Genomic DNA, 16259 nt, shown 5'->3' on the forward strand with positions numbered 1-16259 from the left:
CGCTCTATGAGCACTTTCCCATAGCATTTGTGTGTGTGTGTGTGTGTGGTACGCGGGCCTCTCACTGCTGTGGCCTCTCCCATTGTGGAGCACAGGCTCCGGATGCGCAGGCTCAGCGGCCATGGCTCACGGGCCCAGCCGCTCTGCGGCATGTGGGATCTTCCCGGACCGGGGCACGAACCTGCGTCCCCTGCATCGGCAGGCGGACTCTCAACCACTGCACCACCAGGGAAGCCTCCCATAGCATTTAAACATACTCTAGCCTCTCCCATCTTTAAAATCCTTTCTGCAGCCCCAAGTTCCTTTCTGCTCTACCCTCTTTTTTTTAAAGTTTCTCCTTTGCCTCACTTCTTCATATACCGCAATCTGGCTCACATACTCACACCACTACAGAAATCACATTTGCCAAGAGCTCCAATTACATCTTTGTTGTTAAATTCTAAGTCCCTATCTTATTTAACAAATCTGATGCTCCTGATGACATTTTCCTATCTTGTCTATAGCCATACTTTTCCTTTTCCTTTTCCTTTTCCTTCTCTTTCATGGACTCTTCCTCTGCCTCTGCCCTAAATCTTTAATCATCAGGCTTTCTTCTTACCCTGCAGATAATTATCCTGGGTAATTTTATCCACCACTATGGTCGCAGTTATGACTATATTTGATGGATCCTAAATCTAAATGTTCAGACAAGATACTTATATCCAAATGTCTTCTAGAAATTTCTGTATGAGTCCTTAATATGGGACTACTAGAACCTGAAAGTCAAAAGCAGCTTTCTCCAAAAGATTCATCTTGTATTTTCCTTTCTGGTTAATAGCAACAAAATTGACTGAAACCTAAGAGTAATTTTTCCTATTATTCAATCATGCATTCAAATATTGAGTACATACCTTGTGCCAGGAACTCTTCCTCTTTATATCTAAATCAATCTATCTATCTATCTATCCATCCATCTAACTTTCCATCCTCCCTACCAATGCCTTAGTTCAGGCCTTCATTATCTCTATGGAAGAGTCTTCTAAGTGGTTTGCCTAAGATCAAAATTCCTTGTTGGCATGTGACTGAAACAACACTATCTGAATAGGAAATTAATTGGAAGGTAGCAGAGGCTCACACAGTTGATGAGGCAGCCAAGTATCCTACCTACAAAATAGGCATAAACTGGGGCAGCTCTAGAGAGCTATGAAGGACACACACAATTATCTTTAAGCAAAAATAATCTGGATAGAACATCCCTACCCATCCACCATGCTAATAGATTTATCTTTACCTCACTGACTCCTTGATTGAAATCTGGGGTGGAAACACTCAGCTGACACCAGTTCATGTACCTAACTGGCTGCTAAGGGCTAGTGGAGAAAGAGAGAGGGAGAGAGAAAGATCTGAATTCCTTAGGGAGAGGGAAGCTTTGTTTCTTGTCAAAATCAATACAATATGGAATTCCCCAAATCTTGGGTGGGGTGGGGGAGAGAGGAGGAACGCTTCCTGGGCTTACCCATCTCTTTGCCTTGGTTTCCTTCTCCTGGAATGCCTGGCCTCCAGCTATCTCCCCTACATTCTCTGAAAGAGCTAGGATTCATTTCCTCAGGGGAGCTTCCGTGATCACCCTCTTCGCATCCTGTAACCAAGCAGAGCCCTATGGGGCCTTCCCAGAACAGGATCCCCTCCCTCATATCCTTGGCCTGCCTTTTGTCTATAGATAAACTTTAGTCAAAGAATAACTTTAATCAGAGAAGTGAGAAAATGCAGAAAGGAAAACAGTCAAGCAAGACAAAATAATAGTTTAGCCGTTAAACAAAGTCAAGGATCTTTGGTTCCTTCTCAAGGGCTATGGATAATATTCTGAGCCATGTCCGCTGAGCTGTTTTGCAGATACTGAAACCCCCACCAGGTGGAAGAACTTAACTGTATGCTGCCCACAACACGTAGACCCTAGACCGGTTGGAACCGGGTTGATGATGTTGACTTCTGATCATCACCACCAACCAATCAGAAGAACGTCCACGAGCTGATCACACACCTCACCCTATCTTTAAAAACCTTTTCCTGAAACCATTTGGGGAATTCTGGTCTTTCAAGCACTAGCTGCCCTGGACTTCTTGCTTGGCCCTGCAATGAACGCTGTACTCTCCTTCACCACAACCAGGTGTCAGTAGAGTGGCTTTACTGCGTGTGGGCAAGTGGACCCAAGTTTGCTTTGGTAATAAGCCCAGTCTGAGTTAGATGGGCTCTTGTGTGCCCCCATTACCTCCTTGGTGTACCTCTGTGAGAGTACTTTACTGTTTACTTGACTCCTTACCTCCCTCTCCCAGATTATGGACTCTTCAAAATTAGAAACCATCTCTTATTTGGTGAGGTCCAAGTATCTAGCCAAGAATCCAGCCCAGAGGAGAGGACCAGCTGGGGTAAGATGCCTTAGTAGGTAGTTTTGGAAAGCCCAAGGTCACTTGAAAGTGAAAGGAGAGAGAAAGTGGCTAGAATGTAGAGTGCTAATAACAAATGGCCTGTTTTGAATTTGCCTAGAACTGAAAATTTTCATCAGTATGTTTTAAATCATATTTTTAATGACTTCCTGGCATCTTACATAACAGTGACTTTCCCTGATCTTATCATTAGCTTTTGGGTTTCTGTCTAAATCTAGGTTCAGCAATAACCCTCTCCTTGCGTCTGAATCCAGATCAAATGCTACCTCATCTATGATGCCTTTCCTGATTCCCCAAACGGGTTTATTTTTCACTCCTTGAGGGCAAGGAACAAGTCTGTCTTGTTAACCTAACTCTATCCCTAGGACCAGGCAAAGTGCCTGGCACAGAGTAGGTAATGAATATTTATTTGACTGATTATCAGTATGGGAGGCAGAAGGGATATATTGAAAAATAGAGGAATGGGGAAGTTATAAAGCCTCCAAATTTCTTTAGTGATTCCTGGTTTTGTTCACACCTACTGCTTCTCTCTTGTTCGCTAACTGGAAGTCCTGATGGGTTGTTACCCAATCTTTTATTCCTGACTTACTCTGCTACTGCTATCCCTAACCCCACCCCTACCCCTACCTCCACAACTGCTATGATCCCATTTTTTATCAAAAGTATATAAATTACTTCTGGAATAGTGGTGTGAAGAGTTTCACAGACCCCCACCTCAGCAAAACAACTGTAATTGGTGAAAATTATTTTAAAAATAACAACATTTAAAGTCTCTAGAAATTATCCTAAGGGCGTATAAGTAAAGAAACATTTATTCAAAAAATCTGCTGAAACTTAGTAAGAACAGAGTCTGTAGCACTTAAACCACTATGCACGCTCCACCTCACTTTCCCTCCCAACTCAATATGACAGAAGCTACACTCCAAGTGGATGTGGTCAAGAAGACGGGACTCCCCTGCTCCCAGGCAAAGAGGTCTCCATGGGAGGGGCAGGCCCCCAGCATTTTGCATCCCCCCACGGCTCCATGTTGCCTAGGCTAATTTCCAGGTGAGTATCGCTGAGAGGTAGAGGCACCCTTCCTCCAGCCAGCCCCTCCTTGGACGGCAGAAGTTCCACACCAAAAAAGGCAGGTCAAGAAGACCAGAGCCTACGACCCCAGCATAGCACCCTGCTTGTAAAGCTGACTGACTCTATTTCTAACAGAGTGTGGAGATATTCAAACTGTCCACCACAATGGTGGTAGACAGTTAAGAGAAGGCTGGTAGCTCCAAGAGGTCAACAAACACAGGCCAGCTAGTTTACCAGTGAGAACTAGGGAAAGAAACCACTAAGAAGACCCCTCCTGGGATCAGAATAAATCTCAAAGGCTGGCCTTAAAAACTAACCCTGCAGAGGAGTCAAAATTAAATTGAACTTGATAAAAGTTTAAAACTTCTGTGCTTCAAAGGATACCATCGAGAAACTGAAGACAATCCACAGAATGGGAGGAAATATTTGCAAATCATATTATCTGTTAAGGGACTTGTATGTAGAATATATAGTGTACTAATTTCCTGAGACTGCCATAACAAAGTATGACAGGCTGGGTGGCTTAAACAACAGAAATTTATTGCTTCACAGTTTTGGAAGACATAAGTCTGAGATCAAGGTATCTCGATTTCTTCTGGGGACTGCGAGGAAGAAAATGTTCCATGCCACTCATCTAGTTTCTTGGTATTTTCTGTCAATCTCTGGCATTCCTTAGCTTCTGCTACATCACCCTGTTCTCTGCCTTCATCTTCACATGATGTTCTACTTGTATGCATGTCTCTCTGTGTCCAAATTTTCCCCTTTTTATAAGGACACCCACCATATTAGATTAACCCCACCATAAAACCTCATTTTAACTTGGTTACATCTGTAAAGACTCTATCTCCAAATAAAGTCATATTCCGAGGTATCGAGGGCAAGGACTCCAACATATCTTTTGGAGGAGACACATTCAACCCACAACATATAGAGAACTCTTACCACTCAATAAAATAAAATAAAAAAAACCCAATTTCAAAATGGGCAAAAGATCAGAGTAGACATTTCTTCAAAGAAGATATACAAATGGCCAACAAGCAAAGATGCTCAATATCATTAGTTATTAGGGAAATGCAAATCAAAACCACAATGAGCTACCACTTCATACCCACTAAAATGACTATAATAAAAACCACAGGCCTAATAAAAAAAAAAAAAAAAAAAAACCACAGGCTTTGGGGTTTTTTTTTTTAGTTTAAATAAATTGAATTTAAAAAAAAGACAGATAATAACAAACCACTTGACAAGGATGTAGGAAAAATGGAATCCTCATACACTGCTGCTGAGTATGTAAAATGGTACAGCCACCTTGGAAAACAGTCTTGCTGCTCCTCAGAAAGTCAAACATAGAGTTACCACATAACCCAGCTCCTAGGTGAGTACCCAAGAGAAATAAAAACATATATCCATGCCAAAACTTAAACAGTGCTTATAACAGCATTATTTATTTGTAACAGCCAAAAGGTGGAAGCAACTCAGAGGTCTATCAACTGATGAATGGATAAATAAGAAGTGGAATTTCATTCATCAATAAAAAGGAAAAGAGAACTGATACATGCTACAGCATGACTGAATTTTAAAAGCATTATGCTAAGTGGGAGAAGCCAGTCACAAAAGGCCACCTATTGTACAATTCCATTCATATGAAACACCCAGAATAGGTAGATCTATAGAGACAGAGGTTGGTTGGTGGTTGCCTAGAGATGGAGGGTCTGGGGGAAATGGAGAGTGACTGCTAATTGGCAATGTGGTTTGCTTTGGGGTAGTGATCGCACAATTCTGTGAATATATTTACTACAAACCATTGAATTGTATACTTTGAGTTAATTATATGATTTATGAATTATATCTCAATAAAGCTGCTATATTTTGAAAATTTGTATAAACTGTTTCAGGAACCTCATCCTACCCAAAGTTGCTATTAGAACTGTAGTTGAGAGTGCGAAAGAACAAAGGTCTTCCTTGTTTCCAGTGCAATTTTCTTCCTTGATTTCTAGAGACAATAGGACTTTGCCCCACTCAGCACCTCCTTATGTGGACAGGGAGCCAACTTATGGATAGATAATTACAATACTATGTGTGAAGACCAGTGATAGGCAGATGATGGGTATAGTATGGAGAGCAAGCACAGATTTTTGAAGCCTGATGGCCCTGGGTTTGAATCCCAGCTCTGCTACTACCAGCCTCTGTTTCCTCTTTTTAAATCATGGACAATAGTAACGAGCCATGGGAATGCTGGAGGAACTAAAGGAAATACTGTCATCAGAGCATCTATCACAATGTCTATCACAAGGCCCTGCACAGCAGTGCTTCTCACATTTCAGCTGGCGTGGGAATCATCTGGGGATCCTGTTAAATTGCAGATTCTGATTTAGTAGGTCTGGGGTGGAGCCTGAAACTGCTTTTCTAACAAGCTCCCAGGTGATGACCCTAGTGTTGGTTAAGGACCACCGGTTAAGTAGCAAGACTCTAAAGTACCCTGTATATGAAGTGCCAAAAGAGTGTAGAGGAGGAAGCAGGAAATTAATTCTTCAGAAGGGAAGCTGGAGCTGGACTTTTCTTGAAAAACTGGTAGGGAGTTTGCCAGGAATGAGAAGGGGAATGTGCATTCCAGACAAGGGGAAGAGAATGATTGAGACCTTGATATAAGTGGCAGGTGACCTCAGAAATAACTTATGGGGACTTCCCTGTTGGTCCAGTTGTTAAGACTCCATGTTTCCACTGCAGGGGGAAAGGGTTCGATCCCTGGTCGGGGAACTAAGATCCTGCATGCTGTGCGGCCAAAAAAAACCCCCAAAAAACTTATGGAATGTGGTGAGCAGTGGCCAGAAACTGGGAAGGTAGGTTGTAAATGATTTAAACCTGACGTTAAAGAGTTCTAATTTTAGCCTAGACCAGTGGTTCTCAAAATGTGGTCCCTGATCAGCACCATCCTCAAACTTGTTAGGGATACACATTTTAGGACCCACCCCAGACCTACTGAATCAGAAACTCTGGAGGAGTGGCAATCTATGTTTAAACGAGTCCTTCAGGTAATGCGGATGCACAGTAAAATTTGAGACCCACTGGCCCTAGGTAATGGGGCCAGGGCACTGAGGTGTTTTAAATAGTAGAGTGAAATGATCAGATGTGTTCTAGAAAGTTGACCCCAGTGGTTGAAACACACTAGATGGGGAGAGTAGGAAGGCAGCACAACCAATTAGGAGGAGAGGGTAGCAGTCCAGGTGGAGAGGGTGGGCACCTGGACCAGGGCAATGGTGAGGAACTAAAGGAGAGAGAGCTGACCTAAGAAGAATTTAAGAGATGGAGTCAGTAACACCTGGAGACTAATTGGATGTGACCTGTGAAGGTAAACAAGGAGTGGATGATTCCAAAGTTTCTATCTCAGATAACTGAGTGGGTGGTGAAACTGATCAAAATAGTAAGAGAAGGGAGAAAAGTAAGCCTTGGATGGGGGAAAAATTAGTTTAATTATGGATAGGCTGAATTTGCTTCAGGGCCATACAAAGGGAAATGTCTTAAATGCACGTGAAAATAATGGTCCAGGTTCAGGTTGGAGGCCCAAATTCATGATCTAGATTTGGAACTTGTTGGTATGCAAGGGGCAGTTGAAGCTGTGCCCATGGAGAAAATTATTCAAGAAATGAGAATAGAACAAGGATAGAAGACACAGAAATCTCAGTATTCAGGCATAGGCAGAGAAAGAGGAGCTGGGGGTGGAGACTGAGAAAGAGCTATCTGAGAAGTTGAGAATAGGAAAGAAGCACATTGAAGAAATCTCGTGTGTCATAAAGGAATGTGGTTGGCTGAAAATAACAGAAAGTCTGGCCACAAGTTGTTTAAACAAACAAATGATGTTTTTCTTACATAGCAAGTTGGCAGTCCAGGCCTGGTACCATCATAAAAGACCCAGGCTCCAGCTTTCTTTCTGTCCTGTTTTTAAGGTGTTGGCTTGAAACTCCATGGTTGAAAGATGGCTGCCGTAATTTCAGGCATCACATCCAAACTCAAGGCAGGAGGAAGGGGACAGAGAGGCTGAGGCAGGACTAGCTACAGCTCTCCCCTTTCTTTGGGAGTCTCTCTTTTTATTCACTGAACTTGCGGTTTCATCTTCTTGGCTACAACTGAGTCACATGGTCACTCCTGGCTTCAAGGGAGGGTAGGAAATTGAGTGTTTAACTTTCTGGCTTTTATAGAAGAAGGCAAGGGAGAAAGGGTTGGGAGTGGATGTGACATCTGCCAAGCTGTCATGTATGCCACATCTAAAAGGAGAGTTCCAAGGAGAGAGACACGGTGACAAAGGGGGGCAAGGAGAGGCACAGCTTCTCAGCCCTATGCTGTTGCATAAATAAATCTTTTACACAAAATATAAATGTCAACACTGTACAAGCAGTATAAAATTGAGTCAAAAAACAAAACAAACAAACCAAAAAACAGCTTTCCCAGCTATCATTCCCAATATTATGATTTTTTTTTTTTTATCTTACAACAGACTGCCTGCATTTTGGGCTATGAAGATCCAAACTCATTCTATACACAAACACTGACTACTGAAATTCTCCAGTTGGTGTTATCTATAGTGAATAGAAAACAAAGCAGCTCAGAAAACTCTCTGACAGTTTCCCCTCCTTTTGTTCCTTTTATAATGTGAACAATTCTTCTCTAGGCACATTTATGACTGTTCTGACATTATCTGCTGCTCAGCTGGGGACACCAAACCTGGATGAGTTTACTCTGAACATATGAATAAGGCATTTTGTAAGCATAGAAGGAGAAACATAATGGCCATATAAAGTATAAGAGTTTAGAGATGTTTGGAGAATAAAAGTTATTATGCAGGTAGTATGACTCACTGCCCAGGTCAATTTATAGGAGATTACTCTTCCCAACTAAAATCCCCTGTTCACTTGCATTGGAAGAATCTGAGATCTGACTACAGGGGCAACATCCCACAATCTGCCATTGGGTGCCCCATGGTAAAGGCCAAATAAGCCTCCCAATATCAGGGTCAACAGGATAGCACTCTGGGCAGTAATTGATTTTCGAAACCTGATGTATATGCAATATTATTTGTTTTGGCTTCATCTAGGCCACCAAAGGCCTCTTATTATATTTGGGAATGAGGGCTGTTTACAGCCAGGACTATACCTCTTGACTGAGGGCATTTGCAGAGCATTTCTAGAACAGATGAGCCATAAAATAGGAAGCCAGGAAAAGATCATGATAAAAGCTACCAGAGGATAATATAAGTAAATACCATCAAGAAAATGGTATTAAAGTATATAAAAAATTCTGTCGACAAATTAATAAGCTTAGCACTAGTGTCATTATTTATCTTTAATAACAGAGAGCTGTAGTGTAGAAAACCACTTTAAAAACAATAAACAATAACTGAAAATATCACAGTATTGTATTAACTAGACACCTAACAGCTGATGAAAGATATAAGGAAATGTAACCAAATTAAAATCAGAAGTCTTCGGTCTTTAAAGCTTGACCCAGAAGTTTAAGCAGGACTATTTTTGTACATTCGCCTTTTTACATTGTCTAGATTCCACCACAATCAAATCATATTACAGCTGAAATTGTATATTTATGTTAACTTTACAAGTAATTTTCAGATATTTTTAGCCTGTGCCCAGAGATGACTTCTTTTTTTTTTTAAACAACCTTATTGAGATACATGCTTTTGCTATGAACATTCCTGTACAAATTCAGTGTGGACATATGCTTTCATTTCTCCTGGGTATTTGCCTAGGAGTGTAACTGCAGGGACACATGATAACTCTGTGTTTAACATTTTGAGAAACTGCCAAGCTCTTTGCCAAAGCGGCTGCACCCTTTTACATTCGCATCAGCAATGTATGAGAGTTCCAAGTTCTCCTCATCTTCATTTTCATATGAAACAAATACAGAGAACCCAACCACTTCCAACCATAGAAAGTTTCCTTTCAGGGCAAATACCCTTTTTTTTTTTTCACCAATGAAAATGTTTTGCATCATCTTCCCCATTCCCCAAGTCTGCATTTGTGGTGACTGCCCAATCCACACAGAGGAGAAGCACAATGCATGGTTTCTTTGTGGGTTAGGATGGGGTCCAGTAAGATCTTCAAGGGCGGGATATAGTTTTGTCAAAATCCAAAAAGACCAACCAGACGTTTGGTTTCTTGTTTGAACCTGGCTGTGGACAATCATTTATTTTTAACAACCCGAGTTTAATTCCCAGGCACTAACTACTTTAACAGTTTGCTGGGCACTGTACGTGTGAGGTTCTCATTTTAGAAGTCTAATTAGTGACTGCATCCTGGTAGGGGAACCTCATGACGACAAGGGCTCCAGGGGTCCCTGTTAATCTTAGGAAGGGTGGTTGGTCTTCCCAGGGTGGAGGCCAGGAGGATACTTCCAGCCTAGGGATCTCTGGGGCAGAGCTTAGCAAAATTGTCCATCTGAGCCAGCTTCCCCTCCCACTCTCAGACAGAGTCTGAGCCTCACCACCCTTCCCAGGCTTTCCTTGGTTATCTGATTGCTGCTTTCAGTCTGCCCCACCCCTCCTCTGCAGTGGAGCCCTGCAAGAAGCCGGGGGCTGCAGCTCCCAGAGTGAGCCTCCCTTCCAAATACCAGCTCCTTCTCCTGGGTCAGTGCCATCATTCCAAGAACCTTCTTTTTCTTTTTTTTTTTTTTGGAGTACGCGGGCCTCTCACTGCTGTGGCTTCTCCCGCTGAGGAGCGCAGGCTCCGGACGTGCAGGCTCAGCGGCCATGGCTCACGGGCCCAGCCACTCCACGGCACGTGGGATCTTCCCGGACCGGAGCACGAACCCGTGTCCCCTGCATTGGCAGGCGGACTCTCAACCACTGCGCCACCAGGGAAGCCCAAACCTTCTTGACTAACTTTAATAATTGTTGCTTTTCCTTTCATTAATACTGTACGTTTAACATTCACCCCCACCTCCCTCCTCTCACACTGTCACTAAGGAAGGGACTGGTGAGCGATCGAAGTCACCCCACCCCCTCCTCCACTTGAGAGACTGTAAGACCCCAAACTGACATAAACCGTATTTTTCCCCCAAGACTTTAAACTAAGTTTAAGCATACTGTCAAAGTCTCCCAAGACCTCGGTCTCAGATCAACCTTATCTAAATAAAACTGTCTGAAATTGAAAAGTTAGTTATTTAACATTTTGTTGCCTTCGCTCTGTGTCATTTTCATCTTTTATACTTGGGAATGATAGATCCCAAGTATATATCAGAAGCGTGACTGTTTCAGAAGCACGGAAACATAGTTATGAGTTTCTAATACTTATTTAACCTAAATACTAACCTGTTTTTATCAATTCTATCTGACCAGATAACATACAAACAGAAATTTCACAAATAAATAATTTTAAAATTCTTACCCATGGAAGTTAGATGTCTTTGATATTTTTAATATTCTACTTGGTATAGATAAATAATTCTCCAATATCAGAAAACAGCAGTGCAAATAAAACAATAAATGGCAACTGATGCTCAGACTGGGATGGGGTTTGGGGGGGACAGGAAAATAATAGGAAGTGGTGGGACCATGCCCTGCAGGCAACAGGGCTTTTCTAAATGGGATTGCAGCTTCCCAGCTGCACCCAAGGTGTCTAAGCCCTCAAACCCTGGTGCCAGATAGCCTGGGTCTGCAACCCAGCTCCGCCACTTCTTAGCTGTCTGATAAGTTACTCAACCTTTCTGTGCTTCAGTTTTCTCTTCCTTAAAGTATGAACCATAAAAATCAAGTTGTTACTTAGATTAAATTTGTGAAGTGCCTGGAACACTGCCTGGTTCATAGTGTTAGCTAGTATCTAATTATAGCAATGTGGGTCCAGGTTACCACAGCTTGATTTTTCCTTTTTGTTTTTTTAAATTTTATTTATTTATTTATTTATTTTTGGCTGCATTGGGTCTGTTGCCGCACGCGGGCTTTCTCTAGCTGAGGCTAGAGGGGGCTACTCTTCGTTGTGGTGCACGAGCTTCTCATTGCTGTGGCTTCTCTGGTTGCGGAGCACGGGCTCTAGGCACGCGGGCTTCAGTAGTTGTGGTGCACGGGCTCAGTTGCTCCGCGGCATGTGGGATCTTCCCAGACCACGGCTCGAACCCGTGTCCCCTGCACTGGCAGGCGGATTCTTAATTACTGTGCCACCAGGGAAGTCCCTTGGTTTTTCAAAGAAGGGGAAATCCAGGTTATTATGTGATATTTCTCAACATTTGGAATGTTGTCTTGTATAAAGCAAAGTGTGACATTATGGGCTGTGACTGTGCAACCCCTCTGAACCGTGCTGTCTTTCCTCCAATCTCATCAGCTCTCAGAACTACCTGTTGACAAGGGTATGTTGACAGCGCTACCCACCAGTTCTCTGAGCCCCAGAATTGTGTGCACAGATGCCTGTTTAATGTCTTCAGGTAGATGTCTTAAACTTAAAATGTCCCAAGAATTCTTGATTCACTCACTACTACCCCCAACATAGAAAATCTGTTCTCCCTGCAGTCTCTCTCCTCTCAGTAAATGGCATCACCATCCACCATCTGCCAACTCCAGAAACCAGTCCCCTTCGGTTCTTCTCCTAATCTTCTCCTTCCAGGCCCCCCTCCAGTGCAGGAGGCCTGGCCAAGGAGGGGCCTGAAATCCAATCTCCAGCTGTGGGCTCCATTGCAGGGCACCATCTGCTTGAAGGCTGGGGCTGCTTTTTCTCACTTCCCTGGTCTTCTCCCAGTTCATTACCAAGTCTCTCGGTATTTTCTCCACAATTCTTGAATCTTTCTGCTTCCCTCCATCTCCGCTGCCCACTGTAAGGTACCCTCATTTTTCACCTGGATGATCAAATTGCTTTCCAACTGTGTGGCTGCTTCTTTGTTCACACACCCCTCCAGTCATTCCCAACCCATTTGCTAGGTCGAATATATTACCTTAAAAGGGCAAATTGAGTACATTACTCCCTTGCTTAAAACACTTTGATGACTTCCTGTTGTTCTTAAGGTAAAGATAAAAATCTTAACACCACCTACCTGCACGATCTTGTTCTTGCCTGACTCAGCCCCAAACCCAGCCACTCTGCTCTTAAGTTACCCTGAACTTCTCTCACTTTGTCTTAGGCTTTATCGCAACCCGACGGCTCCTACTGCTTTCAGTATCACTTAATATTTTTTCAGGGAGGCTTTTTCTACCTCCATATTAAATTTGGTCCCCCTGTGCAGTGCTCTCTTAGCACCCTGCCATTTGCTTCATAGAGCTTATTTCTGTTACTGAAGTGTACACACTGTGTGCGTATGTATATAAATCCATAGCTGTTATTTCTCTTTAAATGATGAAAACTTTCTTGTGGGTTTTCATTCCTGTTGGGGAGTGGGCTAAATTTAAGCTTGCCATACTACTCAGCCATAAAATTTCATTCAGCCATGAAATTTTGCCATTTGCAGCAACATGGACGGACTTGGAGGGCATTATGCTAAGTAAGATAAGTCACACAGAGAAAGGCAAATACTGCATGATATCATTTATACGTGGAATCTTAAAAATACAACAAGCTAGTGAATAAGACAAGAAAGAAGCAGACTCACATATATAGAGAACAAATTAGTGGTTACCAGTGGGGAGAGGGAACAGGGAGAGGCAAGATAGGGGTGGGGGGAAAAAGGGTTATTATGGAATTACATGAAATCACGTGTGTGAAACTTTTGAAAATCGTAAAGCACTATAGCATTTCAAGAATCTTTCATTCGATTAAAAAAAATACTCTGGAAACACAAACAAAAAAACTTGCCAGTGAAAGTTATATGGTCTTAAACCATCTCATTTTGGGTAAATATTCAGTCAATTGAAAGTTGTAGTCCTATCAGAACTTACCCCTCCCCACTCTTGACTTCCCAAGATGGCCTGTGGGATCAAAGGGAAGCTTTGAGGGAGTGGCCAGAGGGGTCTCAGATCTGTGTGCAGAGCTGTGAGCCATAGCCTGGGTCCTCACTGGCCTTTGCAGCCATGTGCCTAGTCATACCTGGTCACCAGGGCCCTACTGGCATCAACTGCTGAGGTTGTTGGCTGTCAAGCTCATGATCTGTTGCTTCAGCACCTTGAGAGTCTGATGTCTCACCTTCCCACCCCGACTCCTTCATCCCTGCTCCTCTCACCAGCTGACCTGGGAGCACTTCAGCTCTTGCTGGGGTTTTTAGCTCTGCCCATCCTTGGGGTCTTAGCCACATCATTACCTGCCAATTAGTCCACCATAAGGCCTCTGGTTTAGGATCATCCGGCCCCTGGCACAGTGCCCATTGGCCTGTCCATGGCTCTCACCCATGCTACTTTCTGCTTGCCTGGCAGAAGGCATAAGAGAAGTCTGGGTTTCTGGCACACCATCTGCAAATTGTGGACACCCAGCAGCACTATCTCAGATTCCTCTTTCTCACTAATGCTGCTGTCTGCTCCTAAGCCCTGATCAATGTGAGACTTCTGCCAGAATTGGGCAGCCTTCCAAGCTGGGCCAGGAGAAATGGGCTTCTAGCGTCCTCCACATTCAGCTGGATATTTCTAAGCCCCTGCCTCGGGGTTAGACCCCCAAAGTCGGAGAATACAGACATGCCCATGCTGACCACTTACCCTACCTCTTTCTCCATGAAATTTATTCTTATCTCCCCGATTCCCATTCTCTCTTTGGGTTTTAGCTTAAAGCTAAGAGAGTCCTTTCCTGGCCTTTCAGATTAGATTGACGGTAAATGTCACAAGGGCAGAAACTGTTTTGTTCATTTCTGGTCCTCAGAATCTAACATAGTGCTCGGCACACAGTGCCAGGACAGAGAATAGAAACACACAAAAAATTTGTTGAACAAATATTGTTAATCTGCCTTTACCCTTAATAGACATTAAGGTCAGGAGGCCAACAGTGACATTTTATAAATCCCTCTATTCCCTTATCATGCAGGGCTTTGGAGTAAGTTCCTGGCCCTACTATTCATTTATTCAACAAATACTTTTTGAGTGCATACTATGTGCAATGCACTGGGCTTGCAATTGGAGATATACGAGTAAATCCTTTAAAACATTTTTATTAAACACATCCAAAAAATTAGTAACATATACGTAAAGTGAAAAAAAAATTATAAAGTGAACCCCCTCTAAACCTTGGTAATTCCAATGGTAAATCTTTACATAGGGAGGAAAACAGATTGGAGGGGGACAGAAATAGATACCTGGAGACCACATGGGAGGCTACAGTGGCCTTGGGCAGAGAGATGATGGAGTCTACTGTAGGGTGGTACAGGGAGAAGGAAAGGGAAGGTTGGGCTCAAGAGATATTTAGGTGGAAAACAGTACTTGATGGATTGTTACTCACTAGTTGTATGACCTAGATAACCTTTCCGAGCCTCAGTTTCTGCATCTGTAAAATAGGTTAGTAATAACTATAGTTATTTCTATCCCTAGCACAGAGCACAAAGCTTGGTACAAGATGACACATACAAAAATCATAGCTACTGTGGTCCTTGCTGTAGAAGCTTCATAAATGCTGGCAGAATGAATATTCTGTCTTTGGGCTGGAACTCGCCATCTTTCTCTAAGGAGCAAAATAATATATGATGGTGCCTTTACCAGAACCGGCGCCCATGCTCCCCAGGTAGCGGGTCAGGGCTGGGCAGTGCGGGCCAGAGCGTCCCGGCCCGGGGTGAGAGTCTAGGACAGCCTCAACCCCGCCCCGGCCCCGCCCACAACCTTGCGGACTCCGCCCCCGGAACCGCGCGCGTCGCCACCGCCCTTGCTGGTGACGTCCGGGCCAGACGGGTCGGCGGGCTCTGCCGAGCAGTGTGCTTCCGCGGGCTCCGGGGTCGCTGGGGCCTCGTGGCGGGGCGGCTCCACGGGGCTTGGCCCGCTGCCTCCCCTCCCCCTTGCCCTCTCGCGGCGCCCGGCGGGGCCTGCGCTTCAGCCGGAGACCCGGAAAAAGGGTGAGTGTTGGCGGGAGCGGGATGGGACCGCCGGGCGCGCGCTCCGTTCTCCCGGGCATTGTTTGGGCGGGGGCGGCGCGGGCACGTGCGCGCCCTTCCCCCACCCCGCCGGACGCGCTGGCACCCCGGCTGAGGGGAGGGAGGGAGGGGGCGGGTGACTGACGTGAGGAGAGGGTCCGAAGGAGGAGGCTGGGTCTGGGGTGAGTGTGTGTGCCGGGGGAGTCTCCGCAGCGGGAACCCGGAATTTGGGTGTGTGAGGGGTGTCCTTTTTTAAGGGGCACCGCGCTCTCTGAGGGGATTGGGGTCCCCTGGGCCCCACTGGTGGGAGCTTTTAGCACGTTAAACCTGGTGGCCTGCTATGGGATTGGAGACGAGATTTGGCCCCAGCACCGGCAAGTTGTGGATTTATCAGCAAGAATCCCGGAATCTTTCTCCAACCTGTCGGCTTCCCTACCGTCTCCTTCCACCTTGAAGGATGAGTAGGATTTAGAAAGGTTGGAGGATACTCTAGAGATGGTGCCCGAGTTAAAGCACCAGAGGAGTGAGACAGTGCGGGGTGGGAGTGAAAGGCTGCTTTGGTGGGTTGCGGCCAGATTGCAGAAGACAATGAGGTTTATCTCATAACCTTTTTTTTTCTATTGTGAATGTAATTATGTTGAAAAATAGAAAGTAGAGGGAAAATATCACCAGTAATTCTACAGCCCTGACACCTCATTCTTAGAATTTTGATACTTGTTTGCTACTGTTTTCTTCTAAGCTTGTAACAGTTACGGAGTTGTAACTACAATTTTCCATTCCCTTTTCTCCTTTACATGTAAG

The 16259-nt window shown here is 44.2% G+C and overlaps 1 protein-coding gene across 5 annotated transcripts in view; it reads left to right on the forward strand.

Moving 5' to 3' along the window:
* Positions 1 to 15249: 15249 nt before the first annotated feature.
* YEATS2 (YEATS domain containing 2) overlaps positions 15250 to 16259 on the forward strand; it is a 110737-nt gene continuing 109727 nt past the window's right edge. For all 5 annotated transcript variants that reach the window (XM_081235047.1, XM_081235049.1, XM_081235051.1 and 2 more), the window contains exon 1: positions 15250 to 15440. The gene's annotated coding sequence lies outside the window, so the exon portion shown is untranslated. The remainder of the gene's footprint in view (positions 15441 to 16259) is intronic.

This window comes from Mesoplodon bidens (assembly GCF_964165515.1).
Source record: "Mesoplodon bidens genome assembly, chromosome: 5".
Taxonomy (NCBI): Eukaryota; Metazoa; Chordata; class Mammalia; order Artiodactyla; family Ziphiidae; genus Mesoplodon; species Mesoplodon bidens.